Below are 18919 nucleotides of genomic sequence, written 5' to 3' on the forward strand. Positions count from 1 at the left end.
AATACAGAGAACAAGAGAAACCAAGAATACTGCATACGGCGGCAAAGGTAGATGATCTTGGCAATAATCTACCATCCTTCCGTTTTAACAGATTAAAAAATAAAAGACCTGAAGATTAAAGATTGACCGACTACATAGTTCACATTACAGAGACAAAATGAAATTGGTTTTGAGTTTTTGGTTCATTATAAATTGGACGGGAATCCGCTTAAAGTCTGTCTTCTTGCAAATCGGTAAATACTGTGTAACTCAAACCTGGATGAGAGGAATCCTAATGGTTAAGGGGGAGGAAAGAATACCTTTCTTAATTGGTTAAAAATAGGGAAAGCAAAACTAAGGACGCGGATTCTTTTTGTATTCCACAAAGTAAATACATATTGCTGTCTACAGAAATCTTTTTAAATGGTCCTTGTTAGAATTATACTACAAAATAATACTCTAGTATGCCTAATTTTTATTCTTAGTCTGGGGCTCAAGGTGCAAAATGGAGTCAATTTCTCATTACCCACGTATTACTTATGTTTTTCTTCTTCCTTGCTCTGATTCATCCAGTCTCTTCTTTATACCCCCAAAAGAATACTTACTGGCTAGAATCAAGAGCTGTATTTCATAACCTCTGAATATGTGAACTCCTTGCTCTGAATATTTCTCACATTTCTAAGAGAAATATATTAAGATGATTACAGTGTCTTCAGTAGGTGTTTGCCAACTTTGAACTTAAATGAGACATGGCTACTAATAAAGGAAATTTCCCTGGCCAGTCACCATTAGGTTTTTATAGGAAATAGTGAAGAAAGGAGAAAATAATGAGATCTAATGATAAGAGGAAAAATAAACAGTACTTAGACATTTGGTATTTTTCCTGCATGTGAATTCCAAATATTCAATTTAATATTTATTGACCCCTTTCTACTTGAATGGCAGAAACACAGTTTTAGAAGGACAGAAATGAGTGTCAACTAATCACTGTCCTTAAGAAGCTCATGATGAAATGTAGGTATGGAACCATAGGTAAACTAGGAATGTTAATAGAAAGAACATGGGATTAAACTGATTTTCATAGGGGTCCTTTGGCATGCTGTCATATGTATTGAAATAGAATTAACTGTGGGTTCCAGACCAAGACACAACTATTTTTATTTAAAGATGTTTTCTAAGATTAATTCTGACTAATCCCTCCATAATTTTAAAGTTCAGACTTGATAACTACATGTTAATGGCAAGAGTGAATGAATTTTTTTGTAAGCTTTGTTATCCTGGCCATATCACTCCATCTTTGAGAACTTTAGGTGCCTTTTCTGTAATATTGTAGAAATGTTTGTTGTGTAGGCATCATCAGATTGTAAGAAGCAAATTAATCTATTTAAAGTACAAACTGCAAAGTGAGTGATAAGGGTAATAAAGAAGTGTAATTTCCATATAGGTTTATTCCCTTGATGTAGCTAGCTGTGTATCTATCTGGGTTTCATAATATGCCCTCCTTAAATATGCTAGTTACAAGCAGGCAAGTCACAACTATTAGAAATGGGAGACTGCCACAAAGGAGAGTGTCATCTTCCAAGTGTCTATCACTAGAATTACCGCTTTAGATGGACAGAAAAGAACATGCATGCACTATAATGATTACATTTTCATTTCTTCATATTTTACTTCTCTCTCATCCCAAAGGAAGCTTGAAGACCTGGAATCATCTGTATATACAATAGTTCCGACTTACCTGCAGTTTCGCTTTCTGCAGTTTCTGGCAGTCCAGAAGTGGACGATCCTCCTGATGATGAATCGTCAGCAGTTCAATAGTAGCCTAACACTGTGTCACAGTGCCTACGTCATTCACCTCATGTCATCACGCAAGCATTTTATCATGGCACAAGAAAGGAAGGGTGAGTACAATACAAGATATTTTAAGAGAGTGAACACGTTCACAGAACTTTTATTACAGTAGATTGCTATAATTGTTTTATTTTATTATTGTTGTTAATCCCCTACTGTGCCTAATTTAGAAGTTAAACTTTATCACAGACATTTATGTATAGGAAAAAACACAGTACATACATGGTCCAGTAATATCCATGGCTTCAGGCATCCCCTGGGGGTCCTATAATGTAGCTCCCATGCATAAGGGAGGACGACTGTATCTAAAAATACTCAATATATATTTATAACTGATTCTAGTTCCTCAAGTGCTCTGTAATCTGTTTTTGTCTTTACATTGTTTGTTCCTTGTATAAATTAATCATTTTATCCAAAAAGCCTCCATTCCACTCCCAAATCTGGAATCTCATCCTGGACCCTAAGGATTAGTAAAGCTGTTCCATTTTTGTCTAACTTGTTTTGAGGATTTATCCACTCACGTGGATGTAGTCTGCCATATGAAGTGATTTCCAGGAGCTTGGATAATTGGATTAATGTTTTAAGTTTTGTCTACTGAATCCTTCTCTAATCTGGAGGTTAAACTATTTTTGACCTATTAAGAAATGTGAACATTTTCCTGAAAGTCTGGGGCTCCTTGGAAATGGAAAGTTGGCAATAATACAAAGAATGAATTAGAATAGCTGGAAGCAGGAAAATCACTTAGAAATATTTTATACTAACTCACACAAACTCCTAAGCAAAGACCTGGAAGCATGGAAAAGGAGAGATGTATGTGAGACAAAATCAGGGGTAAAACTAACAGCACATGGACATCAACTGCATAAGCAAACTATAAAATGAAAAGAAAGAAGAAAGATTCCATCATTTCTAGATTGATTACCTAAGTAGCTGGTGAAGCAAATAACTAACATAAAAAAAATAGAAAGGACAGTTTTGGCATGGGTCTGTTTTTATTTGAGGTCAGTGTGAGAGTTCGGGTAAACAGAGTTGAGTTTCTAAATCTTGGTTTTGAAATATAAATAACTGATGGACATCAAAATGAAAATATGTGAAAGACTATACCCTGAAAACTACAAGACACTCATGGGAGAAATTAAAGAAAATACCAATAAATGGAAACACATCCCATGTTCATGGATAGAAAGAATTAATATTGTCAAAATGGCCATCCTGCCTAAAGCAATCTACAGATTCAATGCAATTCCCATCAAAATACCAACAGCATTCTTCAACAAACTAGAGAAAATCATTCTAAAATTCATATGGAACCACAAAAGACCCCGAATAGCCAAAGCAATCCTGAGAAGGAAGAATAAAGCTGGGGGGATTATGCTCCCCAACTTCAAGCTCTACTACAAAGACACAGTAATCAAGGCAATTTGGTACTGGCACAAGAACAGACCCATAGACCAATGCAACAGACTAGAGAGCCCTGATATAAACCCAACCATATGTGGTCAATTAATATATGATAAAGGAGCAATGGACATACAGTGGGGAAATGACAGCCTCTTCAACAGCTGGTGTTGGCAAAACTGAACAGCTATATGCAAGAGAATGAAACTGGATTATTGTTTAACCCCATACACAAAAGTAAAGTCGAAATGTATCAAAGACCTGAATGTAAGTCATGAAACAATAAAACTCTTAGAAGACAACATAGGCAAAAATCTCCTGAATATAAACACGAGCAACTTCTTCCTGAATGCATCTCCTTGAGCAAGGGAAACAAAAGCAAAAATGAACTCATGGGACTACATCAAACTAAAAAGTTTCTGTATGGAAAGGACACCATCATCAGAAAAAAAAAAAAGGTATTCTACAGTATGGGAGAATATATTTGTAAATGATATATCCAACAAGGGTTTAACATCCAAAATATAAAAAGAACTTACATGCCTCAACACCCAAAAAGCAAATAACCTGATTAACAAATGGGCAGAGGATATGAAGAGACAGTTCTCCAAATAAGATATTCAGATGGGCAAAAGACACATGAGAAGATGCTCCACATCACTAATCATCAGGGAAATGCAAATTAAAACCACAATGTGTTATCACCTCACACCAGTAAGGTTGGCCAGCATTGAAAAGACTAAGAACAACAAACGCTGGCGAGGATGCAGAGAAAGGGGAACCCTCCTGCACTGCTGGTAGGAATGTAAGCTAGTTCAACCATTGTGGAAAGCAATATGGAGGTTCCTCAAAAAACTAAAAATAGAAATACCATTTGACCTGGGAATCCCACTCCTTGGAATTTACCCAAAGAATACAACTTCTCAGATTCAGAAAGACATATGCACCCCTATGTTTATTGCAGCACATTTTACAATAGCCAAGATATGGAAGCAACCTAAGTGTCCATCAGTAGATAAATGGATAAAAAAGATGTGGTACATATACACAATGAAATACTCTTTAGCGATAAGAAAGAAACAAATCCTACCATTCGCAACAACATGGATGGACCTGGAGGACATTATGCTTAGTGAAATAAGCCAGGCGGAGAAAGACAAGTGCCAAATAATTTCCCTTATTTGTGAAGTATAACAATGAAGCAAAACTGAAGGAACAAAGTAGCAGCAAACTCAGAGACTCCAAGAAGGAACTAGTGGTTACCAAAGGGGAGGGGTATGGGAGGGAGGTGGGGAGGGAGGGAGAAGGGAATTGAGGGGTATTGTGTTTAGTACACATGATGTGGAGGATCACAGGGAAGACAGTGTAGCACAGAGAAGGCAAATAGTGAATCTGTGGCATCTTACTGCACTGATGGACAGTGACTGCATTGGGGTATGGGTGGGGACTTGATAATATGGGTAAATGTAGTAACCACATTGTTTTTTCATTTGAAACCTTTATAAGAGTGTACATCAATAATACCTTAATTAAAAAAATGAGAATATGTGAATTTTTGGAAATCCAAATGCAATTCAAGAATGGATATGAAGCTAATGACAAATTAGTTTGGAAAGTTAATGACACTGAAGTAGTAGCTGAAGCCTGAAAGAAGACATCCTTAACTTAATTAGGCCCAGCAAATAGCCGAAGTCAGAAGGTCAAAAAAAGAACATTAAGTCAAGCAAGCATTTTGATGCCATAATGGTGCATGAAGGTAACCATTTAGCCTTCATGTAATTAATACAGTGACAGAGGAATAAAAAATGGATATTATGGCAACTGTTCATCTGTTGAGTATTTATTGAGAATGATATTCATTCACTAAGGGATTCCCTTAAAAAATATTTACTGAGGACCTACTAGGCACCAGGCCTGAGGGCAATGAGGATGCAAAGGTGATCCAAACAGACCACACACAAAAATATCTCTGCCCTCAAGGAGTTTACAGTCTCAGTGGTCCAGAGGTGTTATTAATATTTTGTTTTTTATAACCGGGTAGGAGAAATAAGCACATTTGTATATCAATGAGATTAATACAGTAGAGATGAGAAGGGAGACTTGACAATGCAGCAGGGAATAAACTTTCATAAAGAAAGAGAGGTGTTGTGGGGTGGGGAAGGATTCTTGAAAAAAGAAAAATATTTGAGCTGACGACTTTTAAATTAAGTGTTTGCCAGAGGAAGAGGAAGAGATAGGGGAGGAGAGACTGTTTCAGGGAGAGAAACCGATATGTGAAAAGGCCAAGAGGTTGTTTTATGTATACATGTGTCTTTTGAGGAAACTAAGAGAAGAAAAAATACACTTACTAAGTTTTTATGTATTTTTATTTATTTATTTATTTTATTAAGGTATCATTGATATAGTGCAGTCACTGTCCATCAGCATAGTAAGATGATACAGAGTCACTACTTGTCTTTTCTGTGCTATACTGCCTTCCCCATGACCCCCCTGTATTATGTGTGCTAATCATTATGCCCTTTAATCCCCTTCTCCCTCCCTCCCACCCACCATCCCTACCCCCTTCCCTTTGGTAACCACTAGTGCCTTCTTGATACTTACTAAGTTTTTAATGTTAAATTCTTAGTCTCCATTTCCAGCACTTTTTATTTCTTGTGGATTTGAGTTGCTGTCTGAAGTCCACAATAGCTTCCCTCCTTCCCCACTTCTTTGTGATGCTTTTGTTAATTATACCTTTATAAATGGTAAGCCCCCCAGTTCAATTTTATAAGTATTATTTTAGGCTATTATTTTTTTTAAGATCAGTTAAGAGAAGAAAAGAGAGGACATATGTAATTATGCTGTGTTTTGTCGTTGCTACATAATGGCTTTTACTGGCACTTCCATGTGTTTTTTTGTACATCCAGATTACAGTCTGATATCACTTCCTTTCTGTCTGAAGAATTTCATTGAGTATTTCTTGCAAAGCAGATCTGCTAGCAGCAAGTTCTTTCAGTCTTTTTAAAATCTGGAACTATCTTTTTTTCTACCTTCATTTTTGGAAGGGATTTTGTAGGATTCTTGCTTGACAACTTCATTTTTTTTCTTTAAGCAGTTTAGATACATCATCATGCTGCCCTCTGGTCTCCATTGTTTTTGATCAGAGTCAACTATTAATCTCTTTGAAATTCCCTTGTATATGATGAATTATTTTCTTTTGCTGCTTTCAAGATTTTCTCTTTGTCTTTGAACATTTTGACTATGATATGGCTGCAGATGTCCTTGGTTGTACCCTACTTTAGGGTTCATTGATCTTCTTAGGTGTGTAAATTAATGTTATTCATCAAATTTGGACCTTTCAGACATTATTTCTTCAAATATTTCTCAATTCTAAAATTTCCATTTGATTCTTTTTAAAAAATAATTTCTATCTTTATTTGTATTTATTAATTTTTTTTTTGAGGGCATCTCTCATATTTATTGATCAAATGGTTGTTAACAACAATAAAATTCTGTACAGGGGAGTCAATACTCAATGCCCAATCATTAATCCACCCCAAGCCTAATTTTCGTCTGTCTCCAATCTTCTGAGGCATTACAAACAAGTTCTTACATGGAGAACAAATTCTTACATAGTGAATAAGTTCTTACATGGTGAACAGTACAAGGGCAGCCATCACAGAAACCTTCGGTTTTGCTCATGCATTATGAACTATAAACAGTCAGTTCAAATATGAATACTCATTTGGTTTTTATACTTCATTTATATGGGGATACCACATTTCCCTCTTTATTATTATTATTTTTAATAAAATGCTGAAGTGGTAGGTAGACACAAGATAAAGGTAGAAAACATAGTTTAGTGTTGTAAGGGAGCACATGTAGATGATCAGGTGTGTGCCTGTAGACTATGTGTTAATCCAAGCTAGACAAGGGCAATAAAACATCCACGTATGCAGATTTCTCTCAGAACAGGGGCGGTGAGGTTCTAAGCCTCACCTCTGTTGATCCCCCAATTTCTCACCTGATGACCCCCCTGCGACTGTGCCTGTCTTAGGTTGTTCCTCCCTTGAGGAATCTTACCCGTCTCTGGCTAACCAGTCATCTTCCGGGGCCATACAGGGAAATGTAAAGTTGGTAGGTGAGAGAGAAGCCTTATTGTTTGAAATGGTTAGCTTTTTATTTCTTTGCATATTTATGCCCTGTACCTTCTATGCCCAGCATTTGTCTTGAGGTATCTTTACCACTTGGAAGAATTATGATACTCGGTAAATTTGATATGAGGCACGAATTCTATTTAAGGGTTGTAATTAGGAAGGAAGAAGAAAAGCTATAGAAGTAGCAGGCGGAAGAAAACATGGGAAGATTGATTATTTCTTTGACATATCTTCTTGTAGAGTAACTTCAGCATGTATAGGTTTTAAACCACTACTTAAATTGCGCACACACATTAACATAATAGGAGTATAGTTACATAACCAAAGCATATCTGTAATTACCAGCCATCTCCAGTGAAACCAAGTAAACCAGTTAGGCACCTTAGGCATTTGTGAAAACTTATCTATGACATGGTGGATATTGTCCAACTGAACTTGAACAGTCTGAGAGAAATCAGACAAATTAAAACAACCCATTCCTGGGGACTGTTCACATGCCATATGTTCTTTTAACAGTAAATAGTCTGTAGTTGTAAGACTTTGGAGCGCTACAATTTGCACTTCTCCAAATTCTTGGTTGAGTTCCAACAGTATAGATCCAGTCAAATTTGTTGTTTTACTGTATGCACAGGCCAGCTTAGATATCTCCTTCCTCATTCCCATGGCAAGTCCAGGAACTGGTGAGATGAGTGCATCTACAGCTGTAGCAGTGCGTGGATCTTTGTTGGGGTTTTTTGATGATCATCTTCTGGCATGAGTCTTCCAGAGAGTGCTGATGTTGGAAGTTCTCTTTCATATCGTACCTTAGTTCATTTTCGGGGTAGCCCAATTAGGCTTTGATCCTCTGTATAAACACAAACAGACCCTTTGCCTACACTTTTATATGCCCTTTATATCATTGTGTAGAACTCGTTGGAGGTTACCACACAGGAACTGCCCCCCCCTTTTTTTTTTTTGGTATCACTAATCTACACTTACATGATGAATATTATGTTTACTAGGCTCTCCCCTATACCAGGTCCCCCCTATAAACCCCTTTACAGTCACTGTCCATCAGCATAGCAAAATGTTGTAGAATCACTACTTGCCTTCTCTGTTGTACAGCCCTCCCTTTTCTCCTACCCCCCCATGCATGCTAATCTTAATACCGCCCTCCTTCTCCCCCCCCTTATCCCTCCCTACCCACCCATCCTCCCCAGTCCCTTTCCCTTTGGTACCTGTTAGTCCATTCTTGAGTTCTGTGATTCTGCTGCTGTTTTGTTCCTTCATTTTTTCCTTTGTTCTTATATTCCACAGATAAGTGAACTCATTTGGTATTTCTCTTTCTCCGCTTGGCTTGTTTCACTGAGCATAATACCCTCCACCTCCATCCATGTTGCTGCAAATGGTTGGATTTGCCCTTTTCTTATGGCTGAGTAGTATTCCATTGTATATATGTACCACTTCTTCTTTATCCATTCATCTATCGATGGACATTTAGGTTGCTTCCAATTCTTGGCTATTGTAAATAGTGCTGCGATAAACATAGGGGTGCACTGATCTTTCTCATACTTGATTGCTGCATTTTTAGGGTAAATTCCTAGGAGTGCAATTCCTGGGTCAAATGGTAAGTCTGTTTTGAGCATTTTGATGTACCTCCATACGGCTTTCCACAATGGTTGAACTAACTTACATTCCCACCAGCAGTGTAGGAGGGTTCCCCTTTCTCCACAGCCTCGCCAACATTTGTTGTTGTTTGTCTTTTGGATGGCAGCCATCCTTACTGGTGTGAGGTGATACCTCATTGTAGTTTTAATTTGCATTTCTCTGATAATTAGCGATGTGGAGCATCTTTTCATGTGTCTGTTGGCCATCTGTATTTCTTTTTTGGAGAACTGTCTGTTCAGTTCCTCTGCCCATTTTTTAATTGGGTTATTTGTTTTTTGTTTGTTGAGGCGTGTGAGCTCTTTATATATTCTGGACGTCAAGCCTTTATCGGATGTGTCATTTTCAAATATATTCTCCCATACTGTAGGGTTCCTTTTTGTTCTATTGATGGTGTCTTTTGCTGTACAGAAGCTTTTCAGCTTAATATAGTCCCACTTATTCATTTTTGCTGTTGTTTTCCTTGCCCGGGGAGATATGTTCAAGAAGAGGTCACTCATGTTTATGTCTAAGAGGTTTTTGCCTACGTTTTCTTCCAGGAGTTTAATGGTTTCATGACTTACATTCAGGTCTTTGATCCATTTTGAGTTTACTTTTGTATATGGGGTTAGACAGTGGTCCAGTTTCATTCTCCTACATGTAGCTGTCCAGTTTTGCCAGCACCACCTGTTGAAGAGACTGTCATTTCACCATTGTATGTCCATGGCTCCTTTATCAAATATTAATTGACCATATATGTCTGGATTCTCTAGTCTGTTCCATTGGTCTGTGGCTCTGCTCTTGTGCCAGTACCAAATTGTCTTGATTACTATGGCTTTATAGTAGAACTTGAAGTTGGGGATTGAGATCCCCCCTACTTTATTCTTCTTTCTCAGGATTGCTTTGGCTATTCGGGGTCTTTGGTGGTTCCATATGAATTTTTGAATTATTTGTTCCAGTTCATTGAAGAATGTTGCTGGTAGTTTCATAGGGATTGCATCAAATCTGTATATTGCTTTGGGAAGGATGGCCATTTTGACAATATTAATTCTTCCTAACCACGAGCATGGGATGAGTTTCCATCTGTTAGTGTCCCCTTTAATTTCTCTTAAGAGTGACTTGTAGTTTTCAGAGTATATGTCTTTCACTTCTTTGGTTAGGTTTGTTCCTAGGTATTTTATTTTTTTTGATGCAATTGTGAATGGAGTTGTTTTCCTGATTTCTCTTTCTGTTGGTTCATTGTTAGTGTATAGGAAAGCCACAGATTTCTGTGTGTTGATTTTGTATCTTGCAACTTTGCTGTATTCCGATATCAGTTCTAGTAGTTTTGGGGTGGAGTCTTTAGGGTTTTTTATGTACAGTATCATGTCATCTGCAAATAGTGACAGTTTAACTTCTTCTTTACCAATCTGGATTCCTTGTATTTCTTTGTGTTGTCTGATTGCCGTGGCTAGGACCTCCAGTACTATGTTAAATAACAGTGGAGAGAGTGGGCATCCCTGTCTAGTTCCCGATCTCAGAGGAAATGCTTTCAGCTTCTCGCTGTTCAATGTAATGTTGGCTGTGCATCTATCATAGATGGTCTTTATTATGTTGAGGTACTTGCCCTCTATTCCCATTTTGCTGAGAGTTTTTAATCATGAATGGATGTTGAACTTTGTCAAATGCTTTTTCAGCATCTATGGAGATGATCATGTGGTTTTTGTCTTTCTTTTTGTTGATGTGGTGGATGATGTTGATGGACTTTCGAATGTTGTAACATCCTTGCATCCCTGGGATGAATCCCACTTGGTCATGGTGTATGATCCTTTTAATGTATTTTTGAATTCGGTTTGCTAATATTTTGTTGAGTATTTTTGCATCTGTGTTCATCAGGGATATTGGTCTGTAGTTTTCTTTTTTGGTGGGGTCTTTGCCTGGTTTTGGTATTAGGGTGATGTTAGCTTCATAGAATGAGTTTGGGAGTATCCCCCCCTCCTCTATTTTTTGGAAAACTTTAAGGAGAATGGATATTATGTCTTCCCTGTGTGTCTGATAAAATTCCGAGGTAAATCCATCTGGCCCGGGGGTTTTGTTCTTGGGTAGTTTTTTGATTACCGCTTCAATTTCGTTGCTGGTAATTGGTCTGTTTAGATTTTCTGTTTCTTTCTGGGTCAGTCTTGGAAGGTTGTATTTTTCTAGGAAGTTGTCCATTTCTCCTAGGTTTCCCAGCTTGTTAGCATATAGGTTTTCATAGTACTCTCTAATAATTCTTTGTACTTCTGTGGGGTCCATCGTGATTTTTCCTTTCTCATTTCTGAGACTGTTGATTTGTGTTGACTCTCTTTTCCTCTTAATAAGTCTGGCTAGAGGCTTATCTATTTTGTTTATTTTCTCGAAGAACCAGCTCCTGGTTTCATTGATTTTTGCTATTGTTTTATTCTTCTCAATTTTATTTATTTCTTCTCTGATCTTTATTATGTCCCTCCTTCTGCTGACATTAGGCCTCATTTGTTCTTCTTTTTCCAATTTCAATAATTGTGACATTAGACCATTCATTTGGGATTGTTCTTCCTTTTTTAAATATGCTTGGATTGCTATATACTTCCTCTTAAGACTGCTTTTGCTGTGTCCCACAGAAGTTGGGGCTTAGTGTTGTTGTTATTTGTTTCCATATATTGCTGGATCTCCATTTTGATTTGGTCATTGATCCATTGATTATTTTGGAGCGTGTTATTAAGCCTCCATGTGTTTGTGAGCCTCTTTGCTGTCTTTGTACAGTTTATTTCTAGTTTTATGCCTTCGTGGTCTGAAATGTTGGTTGGTAGGATTTCAATCTTTTGGAATTTTCTGAGGCTCTTTTTGTGGCCTAGTATGTGGTCTATTCTGGAGAATGTTCCATGTGCACTTGAGAAGAATGTATATCTTGTTGCTTTTGGATGTAGAGTTCTATAGATGTCTATTAGGTCCATCTGCTCTACTGTGTTGTTCCGTGCTTCCGTTTCCTTACTTATTTTCTGCCCGGTGGATCTATCCTTTGGGGTGAGTGGTGTGTTGAAGTCTCCTAGAATGAATGCATTGCAGTCTATTTCCCCCTTTAGTTCTGTTAGTATTTGTTTCAAATATGCTGGTGCTCCTGTGTTGGGTGCATATATATTTAGAATGGTTATATCCTCTTGTTGGACTGAGCCCTTTATCATTATGTAGTGTCCTTTATCTCTTGTTACTTTCTTTGTTTTGAAGTCTATTTTGTCTGATATTAGTACTGCAACCCTTGCTTTCTCCTCGCTGTTGTTTGCTTGAAATATGTTTTTCCATCCCTTGACTTTTAGTCTGTACATGTCTTTGGGTTTGAGGTGAGTTTCTTGTAAGCAGCATATAGATGGGTCTTGCTTTTTTATCCATTCTATTACTCTGTGTCTTTTGATTGGTGCATTCAGCCCATTAACATTTAGGGTGACTATTGAAAGATATGTACTTACTGCCATTACAGCCTTTAAATTCGTGGTTACCAAAGGTTCAAGGTTAGCCTCTTTAGTATCTTACTGCCTAGCTTAGCTCACTTATTGAGCTGTTATATACACTGTCTGGAGATTCTTTTCTTCTCTCCCTTCTTATTCCTCCTCCTCGATTCTTCATATGTTGGGTGTTTTGTTCTGTGCTCTTTCTAGGAGTGCTCCCATCTAGAGCAGTCCCTGTAAGATGTTCTGTAGAGGTGGTTTGTGTGAAGCAAATTCCCTCAGCTTTTGTTTGTCTGGGAATTGTTTAATCACACCGTCATATTTGAATGATAGTCGTGCTGGATTCAGTATCCTTGGTTCAAGGCCCTTCTGTTTCATTGTATTAAATATATCATGCCATTCTCTTCTGGCCTGTAGGGTTTCTGTTGAGAAATCTGACGTTAGCCTGATGGGTTTTCCTTTATAGGTGACCTTTTTCTGTCTAGCTGCCTTTAAAACTCTTTCCTTATCCTTGATCTTTGCCATTTTAATTATTATGTGTCTTGGTGTTGTCCTCCTTGGATCCTTTCTGTTGGGGTTCTGTGTATTTCCGTGGTCTGTTCGATTATTTCCTCCCCCAGTTTGGGGAAGTTTTCAGCAATTATTTCTTCTAAGATACTTTCCATCTCTTTTCCTCTCTCTTCTTCTTCTTCTGGAACCCCTATAATACGGATATTGTTCCTTTTGGATTGGTCACACAGTTCTCTTAATATTGTTTCATTCCTGGAGATCCTTTTGTCTCTCTCTATGTCAGCTTCCATGCGTTCCTGTTCTCTGATTTCAATTCCATCAATGGCCTCTTGCATTCTATCCATTCTGCTTATAAACCCTTCCAGAGTTTGTTTCATTTCTGCGATCTCCTTTCTGGCATCTGTGATCTCCCTCCGAACTTCATCCCATTTCTCTTGCGTATTTCTCTGCATCTCTGTCAGCATGTTTATGATTCTTATTTTGAATTCTTTTTCAGGAAGACTGGTTAGGTCTGTCTCCTTCTCTGGTGTTGTCTCTGTGATCTTTGTCTGCCTGTAGCTTTGCCTTTTCATGGTGATAGGAATAGTTTGCAGAGCTGGGACGAGTGGCGGCTCGAAGAACTTCCCTTCTTGTTGGTTTGTGGCCCTCCTCTCTTGGGAGAACAGCGGCCTCTAGTGGCTTGTGCTGCGCAGCTGCGTGCAGACAGGGCTTCTGCTTCTTGCCCGGCTGCTATGGAGTTAATCTCCGCTGTTGCTGTGGGCGTGGCCTGGCTCGGGCAGCTACTCCAAAGTGGTGGAGTCGCGTTGGAGCAGGAGCTGCTGGGAGGCTATTTATCTCCGTAAGGGGCCTCCCTGCTCCCTGCAGCCCAGGGGTTAGGGTGCCCAGAGATCCCGGATTCCCTACCTCTGGATTAAGTGTCCCACCTTGCCCCTTTAAGACTTCCAAAAAGAACCCGCCAAAACAAAACAACGATCACAAAAAAAAAAAAAATTAAATTAAAAAAAAGAAAAAATTTTTTTTTTAAATTAAAAAAAAAAAAAAAAAGTGGCCGCTCGTTTTTCTTTATTTTCCGGTGCCAGCCTCAGGCATCTGCTCACCGGTCTTGCTGCCCTGTTTCCCTAGTATTGGGGTCCCTATCCCTTTAAGACTTCCAAAAAGCGCTCGCCAAAACAAAACAGCAAAAAAAAAAAAAAAAAAAAAATGGTCGCGTGTTTTTCTTATGTCCTCCAACACCCGGCCTCCAGTGCCCGCTCACTGTTCTTGCTGCCCTGTTTTCCTAGTATGGAGCGACCTGCACTCTGGCCCGGATGGCTGGGGCTGGGTGTTCGGCAGTCCTGTGCTCTGTCTCCCTCCCGCTCTGCCTGCTCTTCTCCCGCCGGGAGCTGGGGGGAGGGGCGCTCGGCTCCCGCCGGGCTGGGGCTTGTATCTTACCCCCTTCTCGAGGCGCTGGGTTCTCGCAGGTGCGGATGTCGTCTGGATATTGTCCTGTGTCCTCTGGTCTTTGTTCTAGGAAGGGTTGTCTTTGTTATATTTTCATAGATATATGTGGTTTTGGGAGGAGATTTCCACTGTTCTACTCACGCCGCCATCTTCCGCCCATCCCCTATTTGTATTTTTAATTCAATGAATTGTCATTGTGCTTTATTTTAAATCTTTAAATGTGATTTCCTTAGATTCTTTGAATATATGTAGAATAACTACTTTGGAGTTTTGTCTGCTAAATCCAAAACATGGGCTTCCTCAAAGGCAATTTCTAGCCTCTGTTTTTGTTTTCTATTTTTTTAAACTAGAACACTTTTGAGACTGAAAGTCTTTATTTAATAATTATCTGGAATGTTATTTAATAATTATCTGGAACAAAATGTATAAACTTTCATGGTTCTGGTAAAACTGGGATGTATGGTAACACTTATCAGAATGCAGTGTGACACCTGAAAATTTAACAAATTGAGATTCCCATATTTCCTTCTAAATTTCTATATCCAGAAGTCATGCATATCTGAGACACATAAATCCTTTGTTAAAAGGAATACAGAAGTTTTGGAATTCAACTTGATAAAAGTAAATACCTTGATACTCTCTCTGTTGGAGAAAATCCTAAGCTCCAACAATGAAAAAGTTTGCTTAAAATTACTGCGTGTGGCAGATACTGTTACCCACTCAAAATTTCAGTTCCTTCTTGTCTTCTTGCTGGCAGATCCCCAATTTCATTCCAATTCACCCGCGTCAGAGTATCAGGTATTTACAGAAGGAACTATTTGTGTAATCCCATTTTCTTTGGCTTTATGGGTGCACGTGTGACCAATTTTTGGATAATGAAATGTGCTACCAGGTTGGAGGGCTCCTGGGAAACTGTTCTTATCACTCACAAAGAGGCTCAAAGAAGAAGCAACCCCTTTTCTAATACTTAGAGCTATGATAGCCATCTTTTAACTGCCTCTTTTAATTGCAAGATCTACCCCAAGGCTAAAACACTTTGAGAAACATCTAAGTTTTTGATGCCTTTTGAAGCCTCTGAATTAACCAAATCTTGAGCCACTCCACTCTCAAACTTCTTACTATTTGAGAAATTAATGTCTTTTTATGTTTAAGCTTCTTGATGTTGAGTCTTCTTTACAAGTAGCTTAAAACATTCTAAACAATTAAAAAAATTAAAATAATTGTTTCATGAAGAGACTAAGGATAGGATTCACCTGCTCTTTATATTGGTGATGTTGACTACTGAACTCTTGTCCTATGCTGTAGAGTATGGTAGCCATTAGCCACATGTGACTTTTGAGCACTTGAAATGTGCCTAGTCTGATTTGAGAGGTCTTTAAGTATAAAATAAATAGCCTGTTTTGAAGATTTAGAAGCAAAATAACAAAAAGGTAAAGTATTTCTAATAATTATAATTGATTATGTGTTGAAATGACAATATTTAGAACATATTGGGTTAAATAAAATATACTATTAAAATTATTTTACTTTTTTCTTCTTAGTGTTTTTAACATGACCGCTAGGAAATTTAAAATTACATATATGGTTCCCATTTTATCTACTGGACAACACTGATCTAGACAGAATCCAAGAATTGTTGTATCATTTGACAACTGAGGTAAGGCACAGAATTCCTTGAAATGCTTTATACTTGACAGTTTTCAATTATTATTTGTATAGCAAGATTCAAATATAAATTACAACTTTAAGGAATTATATAAAATTAGAAATATGGCATATTTGGTTTTGCCAGAATTCTTAAAAGTTGCAGAGATTGAGATTTGAATATATCAAATCTAGTTGACATAAATTCAGGCTTTGGGTACCAGACCCTGCAGATGGATTCTTCGTATCTTCCTCCTATCTCTGAGATACTGAATAATATTCAGGGACAAATGTGTGCACGGTGTACTGTTTCAATTCTCTAGATCAGAAATGTAAGTTCCTCTAATTCTAACATCCTGGATTTTGAGTTCTATGATAGGTTTTGTTTCAAGCAACAGGAGAAGCTACATTAAACCTTGATTTTTAAAAATATAATTATCATTAGGAAAAAAATAGAAATCGAACATGGCCTGATATAGACTCTCCTTATGTTCCTATGTAGGACTCTGAGGAACTTGAGTGAACTCTGCTCTTTCCCTGATGTTTAAAATTGATTTCCATGTAAAAGTGTTGTTTTATTTCAAGGTTGCTTGCCAATATGTTGATTTTTAAATTTAGAAATAAAGTAGTTGAATAAAGACATAGATTTTAAAGTGTACATTTTGGCTGAACACCTGGGAAGTTATATTTCCATATTTTAGGGTTTTCATAAAACTCTTGTCTGCATTAATTTTTCAAGGAGGTAATGCTTATGGATTTCTATTAATTTTATGCAGCTTCTTTCAATAAAATATACTATCTTGAAGCAACGTATGTATGTCCATTACAAATGTATAACTATAACAATGTCCATGTGCCATTATAAATGTATAGGTAACAATTATATATCACTTACTATATGTTGCATACTGTTCTCTGCACTCTACATAGATTTACTCATTTAATCAGGTGTATTTCTCAGAATTTATTCATAAAAATCAAATCTTTAATATTACTTTAATACTAATAATTAATATTAATAATTAAAAAATCATATTTTCAGAACTTGAAACCAATATCCTAAGTGTTTGAAAAGGTCAGTCTGCAAGGTTAAACTAAAATATTCTATTTAACATCTGGAAAAGTTCCATGTAAAAGTCAATAAGAAAGACAAATATTCGGATCACTTAGAACAATAAAAGCATAATAAAATACTAGGATATTTGTCTTGGATAAAGAAACATAACCATTCAAGAGTAAAAAAATACTTCATATGTTCTATTATAAAATGAAACCCAGTTGTCATCTGTCATGTGTCTCCTTTCCCCCCAAAGAATCTAGTATGATTAAGATTGAGTATCAGACCCAAGAGACTATATACTGCATTTATTTATGGTTGAACCTGGATGTCAAAAGAACTTCCAAGCAGAAGAATTATTTCAGAATAGCATCAATATAATTTATTATAACATTTTTTTGTCGTTAAATGTTAAAGGATGTCAAGTGTAAATTAATACAATTTTTAAGTTTAAGTTTTGAGAAACCCAAAACATAATCCATTTGGGTGTTTTGATACTGGGTTTTCAATAAGCATTTAAGAATGTGTTTCCTTTGTTGTTTGAAAGGACCATAGATTCAACATGAATATAATGCAGGGGCATACAGGGCAAGAACTAGGTCCTTTAAGTAACCTAGCAAACAATAAGCATGATTTTTGCTCTTGGGAAAAACTTTTGTCTTGGTTCAAAGTGAAAGGGATCTACGAAAAGCTATGTTTAAATAAAATGACTAGTTTTCATGTTTAAGGATAATGTAGACACTAGAAAGGGGCCGGAGAATGTATAGAGGACAAAGTGATCAGGGCTCAAATTCATTTATTGGCTTTCTCCTCCCCATCAAAAATTCATGTTTGCTAAGATGTTAAGGGCAAGGGGATGGGAATGGAGGTATCTAGGTAATTTAAGCTTAACAAGGGAAGAGAAATGGAGATGTTCAAGGAAGTGCAATCATAGAAGAATACTTAAACCATTTCCTGCTTAGATTATTCCCTACACATTCTTTAAGCAATGAATTTGTGCAGCCCTACACAAAATATTGAGCATATTGAAAGAAAAGTATCCTCTCAAAGAGTAATGAAACGTTAAGACAATTTATTTCTGGAAAAGTGCTCCCAGGCAAACATACCAGTAGGGAGCAGCAAAGGTTGTTCCTTGGGTCATCAGCATCAACTCAGAATTTCAAAATAAAAAATAACCAACTATTTTTGCACAGTATATTCTAGTTAATGTAGTGTTCCTATCACTCATTTTCATTATAACAGTGAGGAAGATACTATTCTTACCCCATTTTTTGAGATGCAAAATGAAGGCTTGTAGAAGCTCAAGGTCACAGTGCTAGGAAGTGGTAGAGTTGAAACCGCCTTTTCCCACCCTTAAGCCTGTGCTCCAACTAATAAGCTTAGAGAGCGAATGATAAAAGACACCCTTCTGGCGTATATTTCAGCCTAGAAAGAGGCAACACTGAATTTTTCAATTCTGAGGTGTGCCATTGATTTTATATTGTTAGGTAGGAAGAGAGGTACTAGCATGCCATACTAATTTTAAGTTGCAGTCCAATTTCAGAAAAGTCCAATTTCAGAAACTAGTCTTGTAAAATTAAGGAACTAGTGTATATAAATAATACAAGTTTATATATATGTGTATATTTATCTGTGTGTGCGTGTGTGTCTTGAAGACCTTTTAAAGAAAGTGGTACAATGGGTCTGTACTGTTATTCTTGGTCTTGTCTTCCTAATTTTCCCTCTTGATTCTTTTAAAGTGATATTTACAAGGTGTTTCCCGATTCATTAGCAAAATTAGTGGTAGGTCAGGTAGTAGTGGTGGTTGGTGTCTAAAGAGAAGATATTTGCTGGAGGTGGAC

Source organism: Manis pentadactyla, chromosome 6, assembly GCF_030020395.1.
Source record: "Manis pentadactyla isolate mManPen7 chromosome 6, mManPen7.hap1, whole genome shotgun sequence".
Taxonomy (NCBI): domain Eukaryota; kingdom Metazoa; phylum Chordata; class Mammalia; order Pholidota; family Manidae; genus Manis; species Manis pentadactyla.